Source organism: Antechinus flavipes, chromosome 1 (assembly GCF_016432865.1).
Source record: "Antechinus flavipes isolate AdamAnt ecotype Samford, QLD, Australia chromosome 1, AdamAnt_v2, whole genome shotgun sequence".
Lineage (NCBI taxonomy): Eukaryota > Metazoa > Chordata > Mammalia > Dasyuromorphia > Dasyuridae > Antechinus > Antechinus flavipes.
The window spans coordinates 722,848,881-722,856,410 of record NC_067398.1 but is presented as its reverse complement, the minus strand read 5'-3'; the positions used below and the strand labels follow the sequence as shown (position 1 = coordinate 722,856,410).

The 7,530-nt window shown below is 35.9% G+C and overlaps 1 pseudogene; it reads right to left on the bottom strand.

The window, feature by feature from the left end:
- Positions 1–1,442: 1,442 nt before the first annotated feature.
- On the bottom strand, positions 1,443–6,761 carry LOC127539238 (zinc finger protein 135-like; annotated as a pseudogene).
- Between the last annotated feature and the right edge of the window lie 769 nt (positions 6,762–7,530).

Sequence of the window (7,530 nt, the reverse complement as noted above, 5' to 3'; positions counted from 1 at the left end):
GAAGATGGCAGGGATAGCCTAGGTGCCTGTCTCACAGTGTATGTCCTTCCCTGCATTTCTGTCCCCTAAGATGTGTAGAATTCTCTAATGGACCCTGAGAGTGATGGACTTTGTTGAATCCTGAAACTGTTTCCCTCTCCAAGTGTTTGTCTTCTCAGCTCACAGCTAGATCCAATTGACCTGATTAATGTTGAGGGAGTTGAGAATCCCTTTGGGATGACTCCTCCCCTTCTTTCTGCCTCCTAGTCCGGCACAAAGGGTTGGTCTTCTCAAAGCATTTCAGAACCTTGATTACAAAAGCTGTTGCTAGAATACCTCTGTAATCACTTTTTCACTTGATACACAAGAGGCTGAAGTGTATCCAACTCATTCAGTAAATCCCAAGACATTTCATCATCTGCTTTCATCCAATAGCCCAAAGTACTTCACAGCTTCCAAACTACAGTGGGCTGTTCACAGCTGGGTGGTTTATGCCTTTGTCAGATTGACTCAGTAGGGATGTCTAGGAACCACTCAGCTTTGGTTCTGTAATTCAAAGGATGTAAAGCACCTTAAAATTTAGATGCTATAGAGTTATATTAAGCGGGGTTGAAGAGTAGGATTCCTTTTAGTTTTAATGATCCCAGTGCCTAGTATTGTTTGGCAACAGTGAAAATTTAATATTTTCTAAATGAATAAAAATGTTTTAATTCCATACATAAGGCAGTACTGGTAACATGTCAAGTGACTGTATTGTTTAAAGATACTGATAGCAGCTTGGAACTTTATTATTTGTTCTAAAGTCTTGAATTATGGATGAATGGAGAACAAGGAATATGAATTATGTTATAGGAGTTATAATCAGATTTAGAAGTGGGATCCATATTAAAGGCAATATCAATCATTCAATAATTTTTAAGCTATGGAAACTGAGAGAAGTTACATGACTTGTTCAAAGTTGAATATAATAGAACACTAGGGTTTGGAATCAGGAAGAACTAGGAAACTTGTCTCCATGATGGATGAGTCATAACTTCTCTCAGTTTGTTTCCTACCTAAAATATGAGGTTTAAATGATTAGCCTGGATTCACATAACTGGTAGGTGTCTGAGACTGCACTTAAACTCATGAAGATGAGTCTTCCTGATTTCAAGTCCAATGCTCTATCCACTGTGCCACGCACCCGGCTACCACTGCGTATCTTTAGACAGATAAAAGGGCTTTAAGTATTAACACCACCTAATAATTCTGTGAGGCAGGCACTAGTCATTATCTCTGTTTCCTTCATCAGGAAAGAGACTCCCAAGAGTCAAAGAAGACTCAGTGACTTGTCCCAGAGTCCCACATTCACTATGCATCAGAAGTGGGAAACATGACTCCAGGTTGAGTAAGCCTAATGGGCTGAGATGATCAGTGAGGACTCAAATTAAGAGATGTAGGAAGTGATTACACAAGAGACACAATTATGGAACCAAGTAAGATTTATTAAAGGCATAAACAAGAATAGGTTGTCCATCAGCAGTCCTGACAGCAGAATGCAGATCCCTGCAGGTCCACTTGGACTGAGTCCAAATAGGTATGCATCGCTCCAAACTTCAGATCCCCGATTATTGAGACATAATGAGCCTCCAAGATAAAACCAACTAGACCCTACCTACCGAGCAAGAAATGACTCAGAGCCCCTCCAAACAAGTCCAAAAGAAGTTAAGGGATTAGGGAAATATTAAGATAAATATTTCTCACAGGGTGAACCTATGACCCTGAGTTTAATCAGTTTCAAGTTAATATTTTTTCTAGGTAGCCTTGCACTAAACACCTGCAAAAAAAACAAACAAAAAAAAAAAAAAGGCAGGAGTTCAAAACAAGTGTCCCGAGCCTTCCCAATATGATGGGAAAGCAAGACATTAATAAGCAGACTCCTGGGAAACAAATTTAAGTATAAAAACAGAAGTTTGAATAGCACTATCACAGGTAATTACAACAGCATCTGGCCTTTCTGCTGTTAGTCTACTCCTTGATAACACACACTTGTCCCTCAGTACACTATATAATAGGTCATTGAGGAGGTATAACCTCCTTGTAGTAACCCACTCACAAACAAAAAGTAAAAAAGCAAGAGACTACCCACTAAACCTGATCAGCTCCCTATTTACCTATCTGAGGCAGTATTGCTATTATAACTAATTGCTACTATAGCTAATCCTGGCATTGGGAGGTCAGGCTCCATTGGCAGGCTAAAAACACAAAGGTCCATAATAAAGGTACATGTGGAGAAGGAAGAATAAGGAAAAACTACGGGGATTTTGTAGTTAAAGATACACTTCTTCCATCTTCCACTCCCTACCTCCCTTCTCCCCATTGCTGCCACTATGGATTGACTCCCAAGATTGGACAACCTTCCAAACATTCTTTTATTTTAGTAGGTTTCTTCCAACATCTGTCTGGCTTTGTAAATTTTTAATTTTGCACCTTATCATAAAAGATTATTAGAGATCAGCTACGTGGTTTTCTAAGAATCAGAATGTCCTATGGAAGGAGAAAAGGCATTTTTGTATTGACAGCCTGGGAATTAGACTGAAATTGTTTTTATGGGCCTGATTTCTCTCAATCACATTTTGTGCCAGGCAATCCATTGATAGATTTTCATAGTGTCCAAGGAATATAAAAATAAAGTCTGTGGTCAACCAGGTTGGAAATTGCCTAATCTCCAGAAAAATCTAGTTTAAGATTAATTTCTCCAACCTTTCCTACTGCTCTCATCCACTCAGCCAGGACAGAGTCAACATTTAGACACAATACTCAGGATTATTAGCAATAACTTTCAAATGTCTTTTATAAACTCTTTAGTAAAGCAATTTGCTAACAGCTTTCATTTGTTGGTGAGCTATCTATTTATAATATCAATAATGTTTTTTAGCACCAATGTGTAATCCCAAAGATCAAAACTACTGTAAGTAAAAAGACGTAATTCCTGTCCCAATGAGTTATGAGGTAGCAGTGTAGTAGTGTTGTACTTGCAGGCAAGAAGACCTAGGTTCAAATTCTGCCTCAGACACTATTATCACATGATCCTAGATGAGTTACTTAACCTATCTGAACCTTAGTTTTCACATCCATAAGATGGAAATAATTCTATTAATCAGGATTATGAGAAGCAAATGATACCGATGATGTATGTAGCATGCTTTCCAAAGTACTATAAATGGCAGCTGTGCTACAATCCACATGCATTGAAGACATGTCAAACTACCTATGAACATCATGCAGACAAACTACTCTATCTTTACATCACTTTTAGCTCTGTGTACTTGGTTTATAGCTATAGTAGAGTATCCAGTACTTAGTGGTTGGTGATTTCCTTCAATCCATCAAACTTTTATTACATCTCCAAAGCTTCTAATTTTTTTCTGTTCTTCCTAAGCTTCCAGTCTCATTTCTCCTTTATTGGATCACAGACTCAGAACTAGAAGGGCCCATGGAGGACACCTTGGTACAGTGTCCTCATTTTACAGAGGAACCTGAGAATTGAAGAGGTAATAACTTGTCCAACATCATAGGTTGTCAGTGGCCAGAACTGGAATTCAAAGCCAGGTTCTTTTTCCCCAAATCAAGAACTCTTTCCATCATATTACTATAACATACCACACAATGAAAATGTATCCCAAATCAAATATCAATGATAAAAATTACAAGAGTAAAACAATGTAATATGGTGCAACAATATAGAATAGGTAGCTTACCAGTTCAAAATAAATCAAAATTATTAATTTAAAAGAGGGATCCTCTAACTGTTCATTACCATGAGACCATGTGATACAGGTTCCAAAAAGGTCCATGCATAATTCAATGTGCATCCAGATTTTAGAAAATAGATCACAAAGTTCAGAATAATTCACATTTCAGTCCACAGTGCAGTCAGTTACTTAAGAATAACAATATGAAAAAATCAATGGCCACAGTTCAATTTTAGTGTATTGTCATTAAATTTTCCTTAATGTTTCATGTAACCTCATAAATGTAAAGATGTTTTTAAAAATTTCTCTAAATGTTCTTGATGTTTTATGCCTTAAAATTTATTTTACATTGTCTAAATCTATAAAATATTCCTTTGGTATTTATGTTGATATACAACTAAATATAATTTTGCCTATAGACATAGCCTAACCATTAACATTTTCCAATTATTTAGGACTTGTTTTTGTAAGAGTTTCATTTATGAAAGTTCTTTAAGTGTATTTGGTTGATTTATTTCCACATCATTAATGCATTTTGTTATTTTAAATGCAATTTTTCTCCCGTGATTTTTTTTAGTATTATACAGAAAAGTACTTTTTGTGCATTTATTTTACAGTTAATGCATTTTGTTATTTCAAATAGAACTTATCATTTAGTATTATACAGAAAAGTATTATTTTGTGCATTTATTTCATATCCTGCTACTTTACTGAAGCTATCTGTTTCAACTTTTTTATTGCTTCTTTACAGTTCTCTAAGTAAACCCTCATAATCAACATCAGTTCATAATGGAGAGAAAAACCTTTGTGTATAGGTGACATATTAAAGGAAATAATGGGGGGGGGGGGTAATTAGAAGGGTAACTTGATATCAGATCCCATAATCTATTAACAATAGTTATCAAAATTATCTGGTACTATGTAAAAAATGTAGAAGTATATCAACAGAACAAACCTGACAAGCAAAGCCTAGAAAAAATAATTACACAGAAGCAATCTAGTACTTGATAAACTCAAGAACACAAACTACAGCAGTAGGAACTCTTTATTTAATAAGAGCTGCTGGAAAAACTAGTAAGTCTAGAAAAAATAGGGTTAGATAACCATCTTACAGCATATGCCATACTATATTCCAAATGGCTCAACTAATATAAAATTACACAATTAAAAAAAAAGAACAACCAAACAAACAAATAACAACAATAAAAAAAAAGAGAACACAGGATTCTCTTTCATAACTAAGGATAATGCAAAATATTTGAAACCAGTTATGTGTTAGTTTGCAAAACACAAAATAGATGTTTTCAATCAAATAAAATCACAAAACAAAACACAAACACCTTTGCACAAATAAATTCAATGCATCTTGAATCAGAAGATACATATTGGGAAAAAATATTCTCTTTAAACATCTCTGATAAAAGTATTATTCCAAAACCAAAAAGGAATACAAATCTGAGATTGAATTACTCTGAAACAGACAAATGGTCAAAGGACAGGAATTTTTTTTTAAGACACAGCTTAATAAAATTCATCTGAAAGATGTAAACAGCACTAATAATCAAGAAAATTTAAATTAAAACAACCTTGGTGAATGACCTGAATCTTAAACTATGGAAAACATATAGTCGGAAAGGTGGACAGATTATTTCACACCTAAGCAAGCTGTTAAATGATTTAATCAATCAGGAATAGAAAATTGGAATTATGAAAGAAAAGTTACTAAGCTGCTCGTACCTTCTGACCCTGAGATTGTACTCCTGGCATTATACTATAAATAGGGCATTAAGAACAACAAAAAGACTGAGATGTTCAAAGAATATTCTTACCATAATGATGCAAAATAAAAATCTGGGAACAAAGTACATGCTCAACAAACAAATAGCTGAACAAATTGTGGCATAGAAATGTAATTACTATGCTGTAAGTAACCAAGACTAAAAAAATTCAGAGAACCACGGGGAAAGGTGAAGTAATGAATGAGCCAAAACAAAAAATACACAATGACTACAACAATGTTAATAAAGTCAACATTATGAAGCAACAAAACTCTAATCAAACACAATGGTCAACATTACTACTACATTATCAAAAGTACATGTCAAAATGTAGTATTACATTTTTCTTTACAAGATCAAAATATTTATAAGACTTTTCACTTCACTAATGAACTGATGTGAAGATATGTTTTGGAGGAAAACTTTCCTTTAATCATTACATTCATAAGATTTATCTGCAATATGAAGTCTCTGGTGTCGAGTAAGTCCTGTACTCCGGCGGAAGGCCTTGCCACATTTATTACATTCATAAGGTTTCTCTCCAGTATGAATTCTGTGATGGGAAACAAGGGATGAATTGCGATTGAAAGCCTTTCCACATTCATTACATTTATAAGGTTTCTCTCCAGTATGAATTCTAAGATGCGGAGTCAGTTGTGAGCTCTGCCGAAAGGCCATACCACATTCATTGCACACATAAGGTTTCTCTCCTGTATGAATTCTATGATGTACAGTGAGTTCTGCTCTCTGGCAGAAGGCCTTCCCGCATTCACTGCATTCATAAGGTTTCTCTCCAGTATGGATTTTCTGATGGCGAGTAAGTCCAGTACTCAGGCGGAAGGCCATACCACATTCATGACATTCAAAAGGCTTCTCACTTGTATGAATTCTATGATGTTGAGTAAGTTCAGTGCTCTGGCAGAAGGCCTTACCACATTCATTACATTCATAAGGTTTTTCTCCAGTATGAATTCTCTGATGGTAAGTGAGCTGTGATCTCTGGCGGAAGGCTCTCCCACATTCATCACATTCAAAAGGTTTTTCTCCAGTATGAATTTTCTGATGTCGAGTAAGCTGTGAGCTCTGACGGAAGGCCTTTCCACATTCATTACAGTCATAAGGTTTCTCTCCAGTATGAATTCTCCAATGTTGAATAAGCTGTGTCCTTTTCCCAAAGGCTTTCCCACATTCAATACATCCATAAGGTTTTTCTCCAGTATGAGTTCTATGATGAGAAGCAAGGGATGAACTATAATTAAAGGTCTTCCCACATTCATTACATTTATAAGGCTTTTCTCCAGTATGAATTCTCAAATGTCGAGTAAGGTGTGAACTCTGGTGGAAAGCCTTCCCACATTCAGTGCATTCATGTTTTTCTCCAGTATGAATTTTTTGATGTCTAGTAAGTTCTGTGCTCTGACGGAAGGCTTTACCACATTCATTACACTCGTAAGGCTTCTCTCCTGTGTGAATTCTCTGATGAGAAGCAAGAGAAGAACTATGGTTGAAAGCTTTTCCACACAGATCACATCCATAAGGTTTCTCTCCGGTATGAATTCTCTGGTGGGAAGCAAGGGAAGAGCTGTGGTTGAAGGCCTTCCCACAAAGATTACATGCATAGGGTTTCTCTCCAGTATGGATTCTTTGATGGCGAGTAAGGTGTGCACTCTGTCGGAACGTCTTCCCACATTCAGTACATTCATAAGGTTTTTCTCCAGTATGTATTCTGAAATGTTGAGTAAGTTGTGTCCTCTTGCAGAAGGCTTTCCCACATTCAATACATGCATACGGTTTCTCTACAGTATGACTTCTCTGTTGTTGAATAAGCTGTGTTCTCCATAATGTGGTTTTCCCACATTCATAGGGCTTTTTTCCAGTATGTAGCCTATGGTATTCAATAAGATCTGAATGAAAACTGAAGGATTTTCCACTTTCATTATACTTGGAAAATATCTTCTTGGAGGAAATTTTATTGTATTTCCTCACATCTGAATAGAGTCTCAAGCTCTTTCTGTGTGTATCATATTTGGGGAGATTCT